Source organism: Ovis canadensis, chromosome 4 (genome assembly GCF_042477335.2).
Source record: "Ovis canadensis isolate MfBH-ARS-UI-01 breed Bighorn chromosome 4, ARS-UI_OviCan_v2, whole genome shotgun sequence".
Lineage (NCBI taxonomy): Eukaryota > Metazoa > Chordata > Mammalia > Artiodactyla > Bovidae > Ovis > Ovis canadensis.
The window spans coordinates 112,919,784-112,941,622 of NC_091248.1; the positions used below are offsets into that span (position 1 = coordinate 112,919,784).

Consider the following 21,839-nt stretch of genomic DNA (forward strand, 5'->3'; position numbering starts at 1 on the left):
CCTGGCTATTCCTCACTCAACCAACTACCCACAAAAGAATGTTCTATGTGCCCTAGTTCTCTCAATCAGCTTCTTTTGTGATTCTCTGAATAGTATCTATCTTTTTTCAAATGTAAGTTATTCTTAGCTTTTATTAATGTAATTTCAGTTTTTCCCATAGCTATGAATGACTCTTCCAGCTGCTTCCTGCTCTGAAATATCAGATGACAAAAATCTCCTAAGATCTCTGCCTTGCTACATGCATAGTGGTTTGGGGATAAAGCCAATGGAGATTGTGGTCTTAAAATTTCAACATGTCCATTTATAACATTAGTGTATACTTTACAGAATTGAAATAGTTTGTTCTTCTCATTATGAAAAAATTATAGCATTCCATTTAACTTCTGACCAGCATGATATCTCAACTTGCTTTAGCAACATGAAGAAATAAAGAGTATCAGGTATATCTTTTATTTTTACCCTTTTTAGACTCTGATTATGAAAAGCTTATAAACAATTTTCATCATCTTTGTAGTTTCACTTCCTACTATCTGCAAAAAAATTTTTTTAATAGTTATAGATAAAGCTGGTATTCAGCTGATACGTGTGAGCAAGACTAACCAGGCTGTTAAAATGTTGAAACACATCCCTTTGGATTGGCAAATGGCCTCTCCTCTGAATCCTCTATGCATGATGGTTCATGGGAACCAGAGCCTTCACATAGTATTGCACTGATTGTTAAATATTTTAAATATCAAAATCTGCTAATGTTTTCCTTTTTAAAAAATATCAAAACCTCCTTCAATAACCCTCTTTGCTATAACTCAGATTTGGATGTAACATGATATGCTATTGGCTCCTATCTTCCACATAGCCCTATTCTCAACTGGAGCTGGTTAAATTCTTCTCTTGGGGGTGAGTGGGAGAGGATGGGAGGGGGAACGCGGAGGAGAGTAATAGGCTGAGCCAGAGAAGGGAGGCAGTGGCCTCTGGAGAAGTAGGGGTGCAGAGAGTGGGTCTCATGCCCCAAGAACCTTAGAAAATAAGATTCACCAGCATCATCTAATCTTCTTAAATGTTATTATGAAATATTTCAGACATACTGGAAGGTATAAAAATAATAGTTTCAATTTCAGACAATATGGAAGAGATGCCTTTAAAAATTTTCTCCTACTATGCACAGCTAAAAAAATGTAAGATTGAGAGACAGAAGGGAGAAGGCAGAGCATTGAGGGCACTGAGACTTGAGTAATGACGTAGTGGTGATTTCTCTGGGTTTCCTTTTGCCATCGACGTTTCCTTTACTGGGCGCTGGAGAAGCTACAGTCCCACAACGCTAATGATGCAGACAACAAAAGTTCCAAAAAAGAGCCTGCTCTCTCTAGCTGAAAGACTAGGGACGGAGCAGACTAGCAGCACAGAAACCTTTTAGACAAGGACTGCTTTATTCCAGCTAAACACTGTGAATGAAGTCATGGCCCCATTCTTACTCTCACTCTTGCTGGCAAGTTGTTGTTCGGTCTCTGAGTCATGTCGACTCCTTGCAACCCCACGAACTGCAGCATGTCAGGCTTCCCTGTCCTTCACTATCTCCCAGAGTTTGTTCAAACTCATGCCCATTGAGTTGGCGATGCCATCCAACCATCTCATCATCTGTCGCCCCTTCCTCTCCTTCCTCAATCCTTCCCAACATCTGAGCAAATGCTTTCATCCTTTCCTAGCTGTAATGATGCTCGCCTTCTCCTCCCTGCTATGATAGTATCAGAACATTTTTTTGTGTGGAAAGCCAGGACATTTACCACCACCTAGTGTTGAGAACCCTCTCTCAGATCATTTGAATAATCCTATAAATATATTACAGGAGTTGAGTAATTAAAGAATTCTTAATTGAACTATGAAAAAAAAATCTCCAGATCCAGATGCTTTCACTGGAGAATTTTACCAAGTGTTACAAAAGAATTCATACCAATTCTACATTATCCCTTTCAGAAAGCGAAAAAGAAAAGAACAATTCCCAATTTATTTTCTGAGGCAAATATCCCCTGATACCAAAATGAGACAGATCATGAAAAGCTGCAAAAATGCTTTAACAAAATTTCAGCAGATCAAATTGAGCAATACATAAAGAGTTATATAGCATGACCAAGGAGAATTTAATCCAAGGATGTAAGGCTGATTCACTCACTAGTTGAAATGAACCAGTGTAATCTACCATAATAACAGACTAAACAATAAAAATTACATGATCAGATCAATTAATGCAGCATAAGCATTTAACAAAGATTAATACCCATTTATGATAAAATCTTGGCACAGAGGAGACCTTCTTCTATTTGATAAAGACTTTTTGGTACATGTCTCTGTCCTTAAACAACATACACTTTTATTCACCATGACTTTAACAGTATACTGTATATATTCATCAATTAACTTTTTCTCAACTTTATGTTTGTGGGTTTATTCCATGAACATTGTATTGGTTTAGTTTTTAGGTTTTTCACTGCTGTATAATATTTCACTATTAGAATATACCACAGTTTATCCACTTTCTTGCTAATGAATGCTAATTTTTTTTCTACTATAAAAGGTACAGCTAAAAAATTCTTATCTATGTGTGAAATTGCTGTGTTATTAGTATATAGATCCTTAACTTATGGCTTTGGGCTTCCCTGGTGACTCAAACGGTAAAGACTCTGCCTGCAGTACAGGAGACCCGGGTTTGATCCTTGGGTTGGGAAGATCCCTTGGAGAAGGGAATGGCAACCCACTCCAGTATTCTTGCCTGGAGAATCCCCATGGACAGAGGAGGCTGGTGGTCTACAATCCATGGATTCACAGAGTCGGACATGACTGAGCAACTAACACTTTCACTTTCTTTTCAGATATGGTTACACTGGTTATTGTAATATATCCTCACAAATATGTAAGAGAGTTTTTATTTTCCCACATCTTTAGCAACAAGTGGGGTTGACAAACTTTTTATTGCTAATCCAATAGGTGATAATGTAAATTCATTGTGGTGCTTTGGATTTCTCCAAAGCTGAACATTTTTCATGAGTTTTTTGGCCATTTATGGCTTTTCAGTGAGTTGCCTACTTATATGTCCTGTTCAATTTTAAATTGAATTATCTTTTTCTTATCAATTCGCAGGATTTATTTATATATTCTAGTTATTAAGTCTTTAGTTATATGAATCACATATCTTTTCAAAGGCTGTGTCTTTTCACCTTTTAAAAATGTTATATTTTAATGAATAAAAGTTTTTAATATGACCAAATGTTTCAACCATTTTCTTGATACTGCTCTTTTTTTATGTCTCATATATTTCCTGTGTTGACTGCAACTGTAGTCCCTTAGATACTATTCTAAACTCTTTTTTCTAAACAATTTTGCCTTTCCAATTTAGGTCTACACCTGCAATGGATTTTTGTGTACAGTGTGAGGTAGGGATTAATTTTTTTCCAGTTGTTCCACCTCTTTTTCTCTCTAATCTGTAAGACCATGTCTCGCATATTATTTCCATAAATGCTTGGGTCTGTTTCTGGGCTTTCTGCTCTGTGTTACTGTTTTATTTACTATACATTTATAACAAGACTTACAACATGGTAGGACAAGTTGTATACTTTTATTTTCCTCAAAATTATCTTCACTATTCTTCACATTTTGCTGTACCAATAAGTTTGAGTGAGTGATAGTTGCTCAGTCATGTCCGGCTCTTTGCAACCCCATTGGACTATAGCCTGCCAGGCTCCTCTGTCCATGGAATTCTCCATGCAAGAATAGTGCAATGGGCTGCCATTCCCTTCTCCAAGGGATCTTCCCAACCCAGGGATTGAACCTGGGTCTCCTGCATTGTAGGCAGTTTCTTTACTATCTGAGCCACCAGGGAAGCCTACTAATAAGAGACATTTCTAACTATAAAGACAGGTCAATTTTAAAAGTATCAGTAGATACATGCTTGACTTTATCTTATAATCTATAGACAATACATTAGAATGTGTGATGAATCCATACATCTTTTCCAAAGGAATACCCAAGACAGAAGTAGCAATAAATGTAGCAAAAACGACAGTCAGATGAAATAGTTTAGATGAAGCTTGAAGACAAGATGAAGCTTGTCTCTCTCAAACAAACGGGGACTGGCAAGTGGTCAGGAATGAAATACAATGTGTTTTTAACTTTGTATGAAAAATAACATACAGTTCTATGTTGGTGAACATAGTTCTGGTTTTGCCACATAAATCCTCTATTTCAAGTAATTTTAGAATTTTTTAAATTTACAAATACCTTATTTGAAGTTAATTAGAATCACATTTAGTTCATAAATTTGGGAAGGCTTATTTCCTTTATGATATTGAATCTCGCTTCCTATAAACATGCTCCCTTTGTATAAACTTTAATTCCTTTAATAAAGTTATATACTTTTCTCCATAAAGGATATATGTATCTTTAGGTTTTATTCCTAGGTATCTTTTATTTTGGTCATTTTAAGTGGAATATTCTTTATATTTTCTATGACTGATATATGGGATGCAATTCATTCCTATAGTCATGTATTATTTATTCTAACAGTATATTTGGAGATTATTTCAGGATTCTATCCAGATATCATCAAAAATGAAAAATTTTCCCCTTCTTTACATTCCTACTATTATTCTCTTTTGAAAATTTCATTTCATCATTTTCTTCTTTTACAAACTTCCCTGAAGAGAACCTCTAAATTCAATGTTGAATGGAAACAATGATAGTGGACATCCTTGTCTCACTTCTGATTTCAAAAGGAATTTTTCTAATGCTTCATTATATTAAGTGTGAAATTTGCTGTAAATTGTTGGCAGGTAATCACCTTTGGAAAATAGAATTTTCATTTAATTCCTGGATTGCCATACATTTTACCATGAATGAGTATTGAAAAAAAATGTGTTTTCTTTTTTGTAGGGCACAGAAATCTGAGGTATGTATTATATGAATTCAATCATATCACTTGTATTATTCAAACAGTTATTTTCTTAGTTTTTCCTACTTATACTGAAACATTAAAAAAAAAAAGCCCTCTCACTGTGACTCGATTCCCCTCCCCTCCCCTCCCTTCTTCCTTCTTTCTTTTTTTTCCTTCCTCCTTCTTCCCTCCCTTCCCAGATTACCTGTTGATTGTAGAAAAGTTAGTGGTACCTAAAAGACACGCTTACAGAAGCATCAAAAGAAACATCACACAAATTAGAAAAACAGCAGAGCAGCAATTTTATAATCAGACAAAATAAGAGGTCAAGATAACAATCATTAAATGATACATAAAACACCCTTTTCCATTAAAATAGGCACATCCCATTACCAAGGGGTAACAGTCATGAATGCTTAGAAATTGAATCATATAACATCAAAATATATAAGGCAAAAAAAAATGTTAGAAATGTAAATTGCTTTCTATCTGAATCAAAGTGCTCTCATCCATAAATCTAGGATTATAACAGGTTTGCCTGTCAGGACTCTTTGATGGTTAAGCTAAGTGATGTGTGTATAGTGAGTGAGTACAGATACCTCAGGCCACAAACTCTTAAGTCAAATCCAAAGTGAAAGAAATTTAATCTTATTCTCTATCAATTCAGGACAATCTTATCTCCCTTGGTTTTAACCTGGGATCTCATCCCACTTCTAGGGGTTTATAGAGTTTTCAAGGCATCAGCGGAAAGCATCTGGTTCCTGCATTAATGAGAAAGTCTTGGGGTCTTGCCTGCTCTCCAGGGACCATGCCTGTAGCTGCTTACATGCCCTAGTATTTTGACCACTCCAGGTATGTCGACTCTTTTATTATTTTCTAATGTAACTTTGATTACCTTTATGAAAGCACATGATAAACCCACTGCTCCGTTGTACCAATCTGGGGCAAAGGGTGTGTCTTAGTGCCTCTCTCCCCTGATTCCCTTGCAGTCTTCTTTCTTTGCCAAGTTCCCAGAACATAGATATATTGGGAACTTGGTCAACTGGCTACCTGGTAGAGCTGCATATGGGAAGCCAAACATTGGGACCTTATTCTTCAAGTCCCGAGTTCAAATAGGATTTCTGTTGTATCCTAGACCTTGAAGTTGTCTCCGGAATAATGGTTCTCAGCTTGATCCGCAACTCACTCTCTCCATAAGTTTAAAAAACACCCATATCCAGGCTCCATCCCAAGTCAATTAGATAAGGATCTGTGTGTGTGTGTGTGGTTGGGGTGGGGGGGTGCGTTAAGGCATTGTATTTTAAAAAAATTACCACTGCTCCTGGAGGATTGAGTTGGGAGGCTTTTCTAGAATGATTTTATCAAATGTATTTTTTTTTTTGTCTTTAACAGATGACTCACCATCTCATCATACTCTTATTACTATAAACTATAAAATAAAAGAGTTTTCATGAAAGTGAAAGAGGAGAGTGAAAAGTTGGCTTAAAACTCAACATTCAGAAAACTAAGATCATGGCATCCGGTCCCATCACTTCATGGGAATTAGATGGGGTAACAGTGGAAACAGTGTCAGACTTTTTTTGTGGGGGGCTCCAAAATCACTGCAGATGGTGACTGCAGCCATGAAATTAAAAGACGCTTACTCCTTGGAAGAAAAGTTATGACCAACCTAGATAGCATATTCAAAAGCAGAGACATTACTTTGCCGACTAAGGTCCAACTAGTCAAAGCTATGGTTTTTCCTGTGGTCATGTATGGATGTGACAGTTGGACTGTGAAGAAGGCTGAGTGCCAAAGAATTGATGCTTTTGAACTGTGGTGTTGGAGAAGACTCTTGAGAGTCCCTTGGACTGCAAGGAGATCCAACCAGTCCATTCTGAAGGAGATCAGCCCTGGGATTTCTTTGGAAGGAATAATGCTAAAGCTGAAACTCCAGTACTTTGGCCACCTCATGTGAAGAGTTGACTCATTGGAAAAGACTTTGATGCTGGGAGGGATTGGGGGCAGGAGGAGAAAGGGATGACAGAGGATGAGATGGCTGGATGGCATCACTGACTCGATGGATGTGAGTCTGAGTGGACTCCGGGAGTTGGTGATGGACAGGGAGGCCTGGCGTGCTGCGATTCATGGGGTCACAAAGAGTCGGACATGACTGAGCGACTGAACTGAACTGAACTGAACACAGTCAAAGGCTTTGGCATAATCAATAAAGCAGAAATAGATATTTTTCTGGAACTCTCTTGCTTTTTCAATGATCCAGCGGATGTTGGCAATTTGATCTATGATTCCTCTGCCTTTTCTAAAACCAGCTTGAACATCTGGAAGTTCATGGTTCATGTACTGCTGAAGCCTGGCTTGGAGAATTTTGAGCATTACTTTACTAGTGTGTGAGATGAGTGCAATTGTGCGGTAGTTTGAGCATTCTTTGGCATTGCCTTTCTTTGGGATTGGAATGAAAACTGACCTTTTCCAGTGCTGTGGCCACTGCTGAGTTTTCCAAATGTGCTGGCATATTGAGTGCAGCACTTTCACAGCATCATCTTTCAAGATTTGAAATAGCTCCACTGGAATTCCATCACCTCCACTATCTTTGTTCATAGTGATGCTTTCTAAGGCTCACTTGACTTCACACTCCAAGATGTCTGGCTCTAGGTGAGTGATCACACCATCGTGATTATCTTGGTCCTGAAGATCTTTTTTGTACAGTTCTTCTGTGTATTCTTGCTACCTCTTCTTAATATCTTCTGCTTCTGTTAGGTCCAGACCATTTCTGTCCTTTATCAAGCCCATCTTTGCATGGAATGTTCCCTTGGTATCTCTAATTTTCTTGACGAGATCTCTAGTCTTTCCCATTCTGTTGTTTTCCTCTATTTCTTTGCATTGATCGCTGATGAAGGCTTTCTTATCTCTTCTTGCTGTTCTTTGGAATTCTGCATTCAGATGCTGTATCTTTCCTTTTCTCCTTTGCTTTTGGCTTCTCTTCTTTTCACGGCTATTTGTAAGGCCTCCTCAGACAGCCATTTTGCTTTTTTGCATTTCTTTTCCATGGGGATGGTCTTGATCTCTATCTCTTGTACAGTGTCACAAACCTCAGTCCATAGTTCATCAGGCACTCTATCTATCAGATCTAGGCCCTTAAATCTATTTCTCACTTCCACTGTATAATCATAAGGGATTTGATTTAGGTCATACCTGAATGGTAGTGGTTTTCCCTACTTTCTTCAATTTAAGTCTGAATTTGGCAATAAGGAGCTCAGGATCTGAGCCACAGTCAGCTCCCAGTATACAGCTTCTCCATCTTTGGCTGCAAAGAATATAATCAATCTGATTTCGGTGTTGACCATCTGGTGATGTCCATGTGTAGAGTCTTCTCTTGTGTTGTTGGAAGAGGGTGTTTGCTATGAGCAGTGCATTCTCTTGGCAAAATTCTATTAGCCTTTGCCCTGCTTCATTCCGAATTCCAAGGCCAAATTTGCCTGTTACTCCAGGTGTTTCTTGACTTCCTACTTTTGAATTCCAGTCCCCTATAATGAAAAGGACATCTTTTTGGGGTGTTAGTTCTAAAAGGTCTTATAGGTCTTCATAGAACTGTTCAATGTCAGCTTCTTCAGCGTTACTGGTTGGGGCATAGACTTGGATTACTGTGATATTGAATGGTTTGCTTTGGAAATGAACAGAGATCATTCTGTTGTTTTTGAGATTGCATCCAAGTACTGCATTTTGGACTCTTTTGTTGTCCATGATGGCTACTCCATTTCTTCTAAGGGATTCCTGCCTGCAGTAGTAGATATAATGGTCATCTGAGTTAAATTCACCCATTCCAGTCCATTTTGGTTAGCTGATTCCTAGAATGTGGACGTTCACTCTTGCCATCTCTTGTTTGACCACTTCCAATTTGCCTTGATTCATGGACCTGACATTCCAGGTTCCTATGCAATATTGCTCTTAACAGCATTGGACCTTGTTTCTGTCACCAGTCACATCCACAGCTGGGTATTGTTTTTGCTTTGGCTGCATCCCTTCATTCTTTCTGGAGTTATTTCTCCACTGACCTCCAGTAGCATATTGAGCACCTACTGACCTGGAGAGTTCCTCTTTCAGTATCCTATCATTTTGCCTTTTCATACTGTTCATGGGGTTCTCAAGGCAAGAATACTGAAGTGGTTTGCCATTCCCTTCTCCAGTGGACCACATTCTGTCAGACCTCTCCACCATGACCTGCCCGACTTGGGTGGCCCCACAGGGCATGGCTTAGTTTCATTAGGTTAGACAATGCTGCGGTCCTAGTGTGATTAGATTGACTAGTTTTCTGTGATTATGGTTTCAGTGTGTTTGCCCTCTGATGCCCTCTTGCAATATCTACCGTCTTACTTGGGTTTCTCTTACCTCAGATGTGGGGTATCTCTTCACGGCTGCTCCAGCATAGCACAGCCACTGCTCCTTACCTTGGATGAGGGTTATCTCCTCACTGCCGCCCCTCCTGACCTTGAACGTGGAGTAGCTGAAGCTTCATTCTTTTCTCGATAGTGGCTACACCAAATTTATATTCCCATATAATTATCATTACTAATTTGATAGTTGAAAAATGTTAATTTATTGATTAGGTTTAATGTTTTTCATATGCTTATTTTTTTAATTCATATTTCCATCTTGGTGAATTGTTGGTTCATATCTTTGTTACATTTTTATCCTAGGATGTCACTGTTTTTTTGTTATATTTTTATGAGAGTTTTATCTATTAAATATTAACTAAGTGGCCCCTCTTGTTTTAAATATCCATCCCAATTTGTCATTGGTCCATATTTATTTTCAATAGAGAGGTTTTCAAAACTATGTTTTCTTATAAAATGCTTATGATCATAAAATATGTTCTGTAAAATCAGTGCTTGTTCAATAGAGCTTTTGGTGATGATGGAAATATGTAAAAATATCTGCATTATCTGGTATGGCAATCAATAGCTCCATGAGGCTGTTGAGCACTTGAAATGTGGCTAGTGCGACTGAGGAACTGAATTCTTAAGTATATTTACTTTTAGTTAATTTAGATGTAAATAACTACATGTTACAAGTGGCTACTACACTGAGCAATCGAAAAGTACAACCCTAAAGAATTTATCATTATAGTCTTAGGTGGTGGTTGTTGTTGTTGTTGTGCCTGACAGTTATTTTGAGAGTTCTTTTTCCTTATAAGGTCTAGTTTTGGTGGATTATAATGAAGAAATGAAAATATGGCTTTTGTAATTTATATTTTATAAACTTTATTGATGTCCTTTATGCCTTGGCATGTGCTGAATTTTAAAAAATCATCAATGGGATTTAAAAGAAAGTCTATGGCATAAAATTTTGCTCCATCTACTAATTCACTTTTTCTAATTTACATTATTCAAACAAGATATATCCTCTTATTTTTATCAACTTGCTCTGTCATAAATGATATTGGTATTATAGTATCTCTCTGTAGACTGTAGTTTTATTTCTGTCTCTTCTTAAATATCAAATAATTTTTTGCTATAGTAAATGTTTTCCCTTTATTTTGTTTGCTTTTTATAGTCTTTTAGTTTTCTTGCTATTTAGGTTTTGATGTTATCTTAATCAGTTCATAAATGCTCAGGACTATTTCATAATTAGGATTTCACCTTGTTTCAAAATAAAAGGGTCCTGAAAGAGTCCTTTATGTTTCATAGAATCCTTTTTGCTTTGAAGTTTCCTTTGATAGTATCAGGGCCGCCTCTGCTTATTTCTGTTTCGCTGATGTATTTTACTCTATCTTCTTAATCTTATTCTTTCTATGTAATTTGATTTTGGTCTCACTATTATAAGAACCATGTAGCTGGGTGCTCTCTTCTTTAACTCAGTCTGAGTTTTTGCCTTTTATTTCAGGTGTGGAGCAAAACTATTTTTATTTCTTTTTAATACTGACGAGTTCAGTCCTTTTCCTATCATTTCTTCTCATATTTTGACAGGCTGTCTTTGTAAACCATTTCACTTATAGGTTTATGTCTTTGGCTATAAATTTTGTTCTTTTCATCTATAGTAATTTGAAAGGTATATTCCCCCCTACTCTGATACATATCATGGAATTTAAAATGTCTGTAGTTCTCCCTGCCTTTTCCATTCCCACAATTATACATTTAATTAGGGCTTTCGTTACTTTTAAAAAGTGTTTGTTTATTTTTGGTGGTGCTGGGTCTTTGCTGCTTTAAACAGGCCTTCTCTAGCTGCGGCGAGTGGGGGCTATTCTTCCTAGTCACGTACAGGCTTCTGTTTGTGGCGGCTTCTCTTGTTGCAGAGCACAGTTTCTAGGCTCAGGGGCTTCAGTAGTGTGGCTTGCAGGTTCTAGAGCCTGGGCTCAGTAGCTGCGGTGGACACGCTTTAGTTGCCTGCAGCATGTGGAATCTTCCCAGACCAGGTATCGAACCTGTGTCCCCTGCCATTGGTAGGCAGATTCTTTTCCACTCTACTAGCAGGGAAGCCCTACTTAGGAATTTTAGACTCAGTTTATAGAGCCTCACCCCTCTTTCTATTTTCCCCAAATAAATTTTTAAGAGCTGTTTTGGCTTTATCCTCAATTCTTATGTTATTTTATTTCTCTCTGGATTTTTCACTAATGTTAATGTTTACTACCAATTCTTTTATATGATTACATTCTTACTGTCAAATTCTTAAGCTAAAAAATCCTGAAGGGAAAGTGAGAGAAGGGAAGTATTTCAGAAAATAGTTCTAAAGTAATGGAGGATATCTGATTTCTGTATTCTACTAGGAAAAGAAAGAGGTGAGAGCTGACTGAACTCTTTTTACATTTTTAAAATATTTATTCTGCTTTTCCCAAGTCATATTTTCTTTCTGCTCTCCCAGGATCCTGTACTCAATAAGTATTCTGAGATTTTGCATGTGAACTTAACTTTAGATTTCATTCCTAGTACCAGTTGCTTTTGTTACTTTCGTTTTGCTTGCATTTTATAAGGGAAGTGTCTTTCATTATTTATTGAATGGGAAGTTAGGATAGGAGGCTGCTAATATGCTGCCATTTCAACCTAGACACATGCATTTCAATTTCTAGGAAGCACAGCATTTTAAGAGTTCATAAAGATATCTGTCTCTCTGTGTGGCCTACCACTGCATTCCAGAAAGGTCTGAGGACACATACAGTGGTGCATTCAATTCAATCAGATAACACATGAAAAAGTAAGGATATTGAAGCAAAGAGGGAAAAGAGGATGCTTTAATATGTCAAGTGCAAGCCGTAATTTTTTAGAGGAAAATTGAGCAAAATTAAGCTCTCTAGTTGTTGTTCTGTCACTCAGTCGTGTCTGACTCTTTTAGACCCCATGGACTGCAGCACACCAGGCTTCCCTGTCCTTCACCATCTCCCAGAGCTTGCTCAAACTCACGTCCATTGGGTCAATGATGCCATCCAGTTATCTCATCCTCTTTTGTTCCCTCCTTCTCCCATCCTCAATCTTTGCCAGCATCAAGGTCTTTTCCAGTGAGTGGACTCTTCACATCACGTGGCCAAAATATTGGAGCTTCAGCTTCAGCATCAGTCCTTCCAGCGAATATTCAGGGTTGACTTCCTTTAGGGTTGACTGGTTTGATCTTAGTCACAGTACAAAATAAGCATGATCAGTGCCACAGTTTCATGATTCATGGTGACCTTAACATAAGACAAGTTGTTGCCCAGGAGCAGCAATAGCCTTTCTTGATAATGAGACTTGGGGAACTTTCCTCTCCTTGTTCTCCCAAAGTGGATGCTGTCTGAACACATGGGCCATATTCTCCATATCATGTAGGCATTGAATAGTCTGTTTGACACAGCCATTTCTTAGAATGTCCAGTGATGCAGACTATATAAAATTGTTTGAGAGGCCCTATCTAAATAGGTAGAGAGGCACTATAACATAATTATTATTAACTATGTAAGGCTGCTGTCCAAATTCCTGAGTTCAAGCCCTGGTTCAGCCATCAGCTTGGAGTCTGACCTTAGGCAACTCACTCAAGTCCCTGTTTCTTCCACTGCCAGGCTCAGCCATGGAAGGACTGATGGAAATGTCCTTTTGCAGACCGGAGAGTGGGTTAGAGGTGTGGGGTTGTAATTAATCACATTGTAATGAATGAGGTCTCCAACCTCAAGTCTCCAACTCCCTGTGGTGGGTCTTGGTGGAGAATTAATAATCAAGTGGTGGAAAATTGAAGGAAAAAGAAAGTATTCCATCAATTCTGAGAGACACATTTTAAAAAATATTTTAAAAATCAGGGCACATTTTAAAATTGATGGCATGCCATAGCTGAATTGGCAGCGTTGTTTTTCTTTCTTGGTGGAATGTAAAATAATGGTGTATGTTATAATCTATAACACCTTAGATTCAATAAAATATGATAGTGATAATTATTGCAAGAGACCAGCTTTTCATCAGGGACAGCTAAGGTCTGTTTGTGGAGGTAGGATGGATTCCTCTAAACTTCTGGAAATCCAAGAGGGTGATGGCTGTCCAGTTAGGGCTCTGTCAAAGAAGGTGGTCAGCAGAAGTATGGCTCTCCCATTTAGAAAAGAAGTCCGACTAGGGCTAACCTTGCATTAGCCATCTTTCCCAGGTCCCTTATAATGAGAGGAAAGGACTGCATGTACAAGGAAATTCCTTTTGTCACCAGAGAAAAGAGTTAAACTACAAAAAAGCATAAGAATACACAGTTAGAAAAAGGCAGCGTAAGTGGACAGCCTGCCAGGAGCCCCTTCCATACCACTTCTTTATGCGCAGTCATGTCTGACTCTTTGCAGCCTCATGGACTACAGCATGCCAGGCTTCCCTGTCCTTCACCGTCTTCCAGAGTTTGCTCTAAACTCATGTCCATTGAGTCGATGATGCCATCCAACCATCTCGTCCTCTGTCGCCCCCTTCTCTTCCTGCCCTCAATCTTTGCTAGTATCAGCGTCTTTTCCAATGAGTCAGTTCTTCACATAAGGTAGCCAAAGTACTGGAGCTTCAGCATCAGACTTTCCAATGAATATTCAGGGATGATTTCCTTTAGGATTGACTGGTTGGATCTCCTTGCAGTCCAAGGGACTCTCAAGAGTCTTCTCCAACACCACAGTTAGAAAACATCAATTCCTTGGCTGTCAGCCTTCTTGTGGTTAGGTATTATTTCACAAGTCAGTCAGGACTGTTGAGAGACCATTGTCAGTGAACTATTCTTCTGACTTTAAGCCACCAGGAAGAATATCAGAGACTGCTGTGTCTGAACACTCAGAAACTCTCATCAGCACAGGAAAGGCCAACTGGGATGCTAACTACACCATCCCAGTTTGGGAAGAAACTACATCTCCCTTCAGGGGAAGTCTACTCCCTGTTCCCTCCAGAACTGTCTACATAAAGTACCTGTCAAATGATAAATGCTCCATAAGCATTAGCTAGTTTTATAAGTACTTTTGGCCACATGTTGTTGGAAAATATGAAAGATCTATTAGGGAAAAAACAGAAATGCTACTGTGATTCATGGTACCTAGGAGTGCTGAAGTGGGGAAGGACCTAAAAATTCCCTTATTGATTGAATGATCGTGCATCCTGGTGTTCTTGGGACTGTCCCCAGTTTATGCCCATGGTCCCAGCAAAATTCCTAACAAAACTCCATTTTCATTCTCAAAAGCATCCTAATGTAGATAATAATTGATAAGCTCATTCTATGTACGGGTCATGAGCAGTCAGTCTTTCCATTTCTATGTGGACAATGTGAGAAATAAAATAATTTAAATACAGAAAGATAAAAATCCAATTAGTGAGATACGTAAAAGCCTAAGAACAAGAACTGAAAAACCAAGAAATCAAGAATAAATAAAAACTAAAACAAAAATAATTCCATAGTAAAAATCCTACATCTTGGACTCGTTAAATGAAAAACATTTGAGAAGGTGAAACAACTATTTTAAACTAAAAGCTCAAACTAAGTATTCTAGAAATGTTACATTAGAATGTGTAATAATACATTTAAAAATACAAAACAGAGAATGCAGAGACTAAATAAATTATAAAATGGGATAAAAATATAAACAGAACAATACAAATAGAGTAAGGAAAAACTCACTAAAATAAAACTCACTAAAAATGTACACATCTCTGTATATAATACACAGATAGGCTTGTATTTATAGAATAATTTATATATACATAATGTTTAATTCTTTACCAAAACTAGCCAAAAACTAAAAGAGGAATGAGGGGAAAAATGAAATCTGGGCTGTGACTAAAAGCCATTGAATGGCAACAATACCTAGAATTCTGTACTCTGCTTTCTCTCAGTGCAGGACCCAAGCAGAGTCCCTGTGGGTAAGGGAGGTGTCAGGGCACCCAGAGAATGGCCTGACCCTCTTCTCCCAAAGCACATCAAACCCTCTACACAAAGACTTCTCACTAAGTGTTGGTGAAATGGTGAGATGTTGCTTTTTTGCCATGCAGATCTCCAACTGAATAAACGTCACATACTAATAATCATTTTCATACTTTTTGGAGACGTGGTCACATGTGTAAAAATTCTTCCCTAGAGTACCCGATTAATGAAAACATCCCTATCCCAAACTGTACTGATAGCCAAGGGTGTCGTTTAGAGAGATCGTGAGATTAACACATAAATAACAGCTCCTCCGTATAATAATCAGCGGAGCACCAGACAGAATTTGCAGCATCACTACTTTGAAAAAGCATATGCAGCAAGTTTTGTTGAACAAGAACTATGAAAGATGAGAGCAATATGATCTACTAATTAGAAAGCCTCCATGCAATCAAAGTGGCTCAGCTAAGGTCACGTACTTCTTGCTTGCCTTTAAGAAGGAGAAGGGTCTGCAGTTTTATATTTTCTCTTATTTATTAACATGAGAAAAGCTCCAGGTTTTTCATTAACCTGGGCAGTTGTTGGCATGGGAGATTAGCTCAGCAATTTGATGAGGTGAATTCACAGCATGTTAAATTAGAATCCCAGACACTAAAGCCCCCCAATCTAATTTTCACTCGAGTTTATAAGGTTCTCTCAAAAATTGTATTATCCTAATGCATACCTCTAATTCTCTAACTCCTATAAGAAACAGTGCTTCCTACCAATTGTAAAGTCAAAAGTATTTGCAATTGCCACTGTAGAAATTTAAATTATTTATTTCTTGGATCATAGAGCTTAGGTATAGAGATCCAATCTGTGTTTCCCAAAATGGAAGTACTTGTAAATTATAGCAGAATTCCTGATCTAACTATGAATTCTGCCAAATAAAGGTTTGGAGGGCAGAGGCACTAGTTTTACCTAATAACTCCACTTGGCTTGTTTGGGAGGCAGGTCCTTAAAAAGCCAATCAATATCTGATTCAGAAAGCTTGGCAAATGAAGGAAAAATAGAAAAGACATGGAAGCTTTAAGGTGAAGGATATTTTCTGGTTCTGACACACATATGAAGTTAAGCTACTGATGAGAAAGTATGAACTTGATGTGACCCTGTCTCGGACACTCTTCCCCCAGATAACCACCTGGCTTGCTCCCCTCACCTTTCCAGGTCTCTGTCCTTACATCACTGCCTTAGGCCTTCCTGATCATCCTATGTAAAATCTATCTAAAGCCCCCGTCCCCTCCATCCAACCCTTACCCCCTTTCCCTGCTTCATTTCTCTCTCCAGCACTCTCACCATTGATTTTCATTATTTATCTTGTTTACCATATATTTCTCCTTATTAAAATGTAAGCCCAGGAGGCAGAAATAACCATAATTCTCAGTTTTCAGCTTGTCATTACCTTTTTTTTTTTTTTAAATAGTACCTATTGTTTGCAGTTGCTAATTTTTGACCTGTATGAAAATGTTTGTCGTCATCTGAGATTTGTTTTTCTCATTCAACGATAGATCTTTGAGATTCATCTTTGTGGACTTCATTCTCTGGTCAATGACAGTTTTGGTCTTTTTCATTTATTTTTACTTCACAAAGTAGGCAGCACTATTGCGAAGTCTTGGATTTGCTGGCTGGTGCACATGTACAAGAGTTTCTCCTTCGGTAGAGCAAGGAGTGGAATTTCTTGTCCCAAGACAGACATGTGTTCAGCTTTAAAAGGTATCATCAATTCTTTTTCAAGTCTGCTGTGCCAATTTACACTCCACAGCACTGCGTAAAAAGTTCCTGCTGATACACTTTTTGTCCACGCTTGCCGTTTTCTGACTTCAGTGTTGGCCAATCTGATGACTGTAGCATGACATATCACTCTGGTTTTAGGATGTATTTCTTTAATTATTAATGAGTTTGAGCATCCTTTCATGGTTAGAGGCCACTGGATGTTATTTATTCTGTGAAATACCGCTCATGTCTTTTTGCCTGCTGTTCTGTTCTATGGCTATTCTTTATTAATTTTAGGAGATTTTTAAAATAAATGCTGGATATTAATTCTTTGTTATATATGTATATCTGATAGAGGAGATCTATATATGACAATATTGTTCTCCTGGTTCATAGGTTAATGCTGGGAGCCAGCGTGAGGAATCCCGCCCGTGGCAAAGGTCATGAGGAAGGAAGCCTGATAAAATCCAAAGGCGTGATCAGGCTTCAGGGGTTCCCCCTGGAATTTCCTGAGCATCCACCCCCAAAAACCAGAGTCTGCCTGCTTTACTGTGTTATGCTTTCCACCTACTCTTCTGACATTAACAGGGGGCTGTCCCCACGCCCCCCCCCCCCACCTTATTCTGGAAGAAGTTAATTTAGAGCTTTTAGACAATAAATCTCCTGGGCATAATAAGAGTGTTTCAATCCAAAAACCCCTCTGATGGCTTTCTAGCCTGCCTGCCAGACTCTTAGAGCTGTGCATGTGATTGTTTGCGGCCTCCCAACCGTGAGAGGCACAGGAAGCTTAAAACATCCTAGGAATGTAGGGGCTTCCAAGGAGTCAAAATCATTAGAATAGGACTGATTAAAGGTTTCATTTGTTGAGCCAATACTTGCTGCCAAATTTTCATATCTTTTATTTGTAGATATAGTTCATATATAGAAAAAACAGGTAGTAGACCTGGTATTAGCAACATTAGATCTTTGAGTTAAGTACTTTCTTTGTTATAACCCACTGCACCTTTGTTCTACAGGAATGTAACTTTATTTAGTACTTTGAGGGTGATGCAGAGTAAAGAAAAAACTCTTCTAGGGAAAAAGAATTTTTCTGGTTGATAGACATTTATCTAGGAAGAGAGCCATAAAAATGTTAACAGGCCTCTTGGCCAGAAGATAATGTAAACCACCTGAGACCTTTTGTATACGGGAAGGTATGCAAAAAGAAAGCCTGGTCTCAATGAGGGTCAGGACTGCTGCCCCTGCATAACTCTGCATATTCCATTATTTCTTTATGTACAACTTGGGGTATATAAGCTGATTTTGAAAATAAAGTTGTGAGTCTTGCACTGATACTGTGCTCCCCCATGTCGTTCTTTTCTCCCCTTTTCCAGCTGAATTCCCATCTGGAGCGCGGAAGCTCGCCAAGTCTACTTCCTTGCCCTGGCTTCTAAGATCCACGTGAGAGGGAGCCCAAGGCAGGGCACCCTCTGCTATTCAAGTGGGTGCTGGTGGCCTAATGTAGATGGTGCAAACCTCTTGTCTCAAGGTTTTATTAGTTTTTCGCATAAACCAAGTTATTCAGCCTCTTTTCTCCACTAATTTTCCTACTACACTATTCTTTCCTAATCTCTTTATATTTCTAATTAAATAGTCCTTTCCCAAACTCCGACTCCATCCCTGCTTCGAATTCCCTGGATCCACCGGGGCTGGACCCCAGCAGGTTAATATTTCTCCTTACCTCTTTCTTCCCTTCCTTGTTACACTTTTCCCCAGAATATCTATGGATTTAGAACAGGAAGGGGAGCCATCATGTAGCTTAACCCATCACATTATATAGAAATTCCCAATAGACTCTTCCTCTTAAACTTTCCCATTCCTAATATTTTGGGCAATTTTTCTATATGATGTTTTAGAAAGATAGACAACTCTTTTCACATGTGAATTAGTCATTTATATTTTCAAATTGTGAAAGTACAATAACAGTGTTTTTGTTTCTCTGAGCATCATTTGGAGTTGAATCAATTTCTAATATTCCTCCATAACCTTAACCAACTGAACACATAATTTTAATCACATAATTTATGGGTAATTTGACTGCTGCTAAAATGCTTAGCAGATTTTAACTTGTTGGAATTATTTGCATAAACGGCATTTGGAGAGCCAAAGTTTTCATTTTGTTATTTTTACCTTATTCAAAACTCTTAATTCTGCATGAAATTTAACATAAATTTACAAAGATTCTTGTTCTCAGGTTAGATCTAGCCTCTCAGTTGAGTATAGGTTCTGTAAAGATAGAGCTTCTATTGATTTTGCTCACCTGTAAGTGGCGGAGCACGGTACCTGGCACATTAGCAGCTTGTTCAAAAAATACTTGCCTAATGAATTACGTGAATTATAGAGCCACTAAAACTGGGCCATATGGCTTTAAGAATCTAGAAATGTTCACAGCCTATGGACCAATAGATCTAGTTTGAGGTATGTACTATAAGAAAGAAATCTGATCAGGGCAAACAGATTTATATACAAGAGTGTTCATACAATCACTATTTATAATAAAGTTTAGGAAATATTAAATATTATTGTTTACCATTAAACATTATTAATATTTAACATTATTGTTAAACAGTGTAATATTTATGTAACAGAATGACATGAAGTCATTAAAACAATCTCAAGGCATATAAGAACTACAAACAAAATGGTGTTAATAAAACAGACATAAAACTGTATATTTAATTATCTAATTTTGGTATATGGTATCTGGGCATAGAAAAAATTAGAAATGTACCAGTATTTTTCAGTAGTTGTTTCTAGGTGATAGGGACCATCAGTAAGTATAATTACCACGTTTCACTGTAAGAGCCTTGAAATTAGTTCCAAGTTGTTCCAGGTTGGTATTTTTATAGTTCAGCACAGTACTTGTGAATTGTGATAATCAATAATTAATTGGAATAATGCATTTTAAAATAGTGAGAATTCTTATCCTTCATAGCCCATTACCAGTACCTTGTCACTGATTGTGTATTTTAAAGCTTCATTTATCAGCATATATTCCTGCTTGCAAAACAGGCAGTTGGCATGCCCCACCAGTGATATCTGCCAAGGGCAGTCTGTGTACTGAAAGTGGCAGAGGCGAATACAGGCCGCATTTGCCACCAGCACCTTTGAATGCCCACAGACTGTGCCCGTGACGTGTGTTTGTATAATCTGCGCCTTAGCTATATGTGACACGAACTCAACCTGCAGTATCCACAGCAGAGTGTGTACATCCTTGATTTGAAATAGATGCATTTTCATACACTCTTGGTGGGAGATTGTCAAGCACAAGGCACTAAGTGTGCTGAGCCCAGATAATTTGTGTCTTCCATAAACTGCCTACAGTGGTTATATTTTGGCTACTTAAGGATGATTCAGAGGTTTGAGACATATGTTTTCAGTATGAAATAATGCTGATTTTGTTGACTCACCTGTTGACTGCCAAGATCTGACCCTATATCAAAATTGTGTGACTCCAGCATTGGTTAATATTAAGCCTGGTCTTCCTGCCTTGCTGGGCTATTCAGTTATAGGATACCAAGTCCTTCTGGCATGAGAGCAGTCAAGGAGCCCCGGCAGGAATGACGAAGAGGGCTTTGGGAAAGTAAGAAAGTGTGTCCCGGTTTCTGCCGCAGAGAGGCTCTGAAAGCAGCGTGGTTGCTCTCATATAAGTTCTAAGATCAGCCAAAATTCCTGTAGCCACTCAGGAAGGAGAAATCGTCCTTTAGGAACTAGAATCAAGCAGTGGACATGGATGCAACAGCAGATGCCTGGGCCCTCCCTAGACCACACTGGGTGCCAGTCGCACCATCCCCAGTCTGGAGAAAGAGGAGTTAGTGGCAGGGTGGCTAAGTCCTCTTGTAAGCTAGAAGAATTCCAGGTAGACAGAAGGCTCTAAACCTTCTCTCTAAATGGCCAGAGCTCTAAAGGCTCCTCCCAAGGCAGGAGAAACCAGGTCTACAGTTGCACAGTGTTTCTCTGAGTACTGATCTGCCTCTGACTTTCCATCCTTCTTCTCCATTAAAAGCCTTTGCCTGTTCTAATCCCCCCTCCAGAGGCTCTGTGCTCACACACCTGGGGTGAGCCAGGGAAATACTTAGAGGAACACAGACAAGGAGACACCAAGACAAGCGTTTCCAGGGCAGGCACTGGGGATGCAGGGTCACCAGGCTTCAGGGATCCCAACATCAAGAATGGTCAGAAATCAGAACCTCCCTCCCATTCATTTTCTAAACAAACATCGCAGGAGCCTCCTGGGTCTTTGTTCAACACCAGGGAGATGCGAGAGCCATGGCAAAGACAGAATTTGGGACTCCCCGCCGAGCCTGGCAGGATGGGAGCTAGGAATCAGTTCTTTTAAGTCAATTTCTTTATAACAATTTTATGTGACATTCTTTTCACAATCCCACTTGTGATCTAAAATTCAAACCGTTACGCTCAACCCCCTGGGATGGTGGGGAGTGTGGGTTTTGAGCACCAATAAGTTGGGCTTCCCAAAGACGTTAGGGAAAACACCCAAATCACATCAACAAATATTTGATCCTCATAAGACAAGGAGAGCCTTCTGTTGTCCAGCACATGACAGCAAAGTGCTAATCTTAGCATCGGTGAAACACCTTCTGTCACCATCAGCTGTCTCCATTTTCTGACACCCTTAAATGCCATTCGTGGTTATATATTCCGTCAAGGCTGCCCCTCTTTGCATAATTAACAACCTTCTGCAGTGGTTAATAGATGAGGGAAAAACTCTAAGGGGTCGATCTTAATTCATCCCATGCCTCTTGAAGGAAGACACGTGCTTCTGTACCCAGAGTAGACATGACATGATGGG

At 38.7% G+C, this 21,839-nt stretch overlaps 1 long non-coding RNA gene across 1 annotated transcript; it reads left to right on the forward strand.

The window, feature by feature from the left end:
- The first annotated feature begins 5,481 nt into the window (after positions 1-5,481).
- LOC138438933 (uncharacterized) lies at positions 5,482-18,322 on the forward strand. Its single transcript, XR_011256506.1, has 3 exons — positions 5,482-5,770; positions 6,311-7,570; positions 17,387-18,322. It is a non-coding gene; the product is annotated as an uncharacterized lncRNA (long non-coding RNA).
- Positions 18,323-21,839: the final 3,517 nt, after the last annotated feature.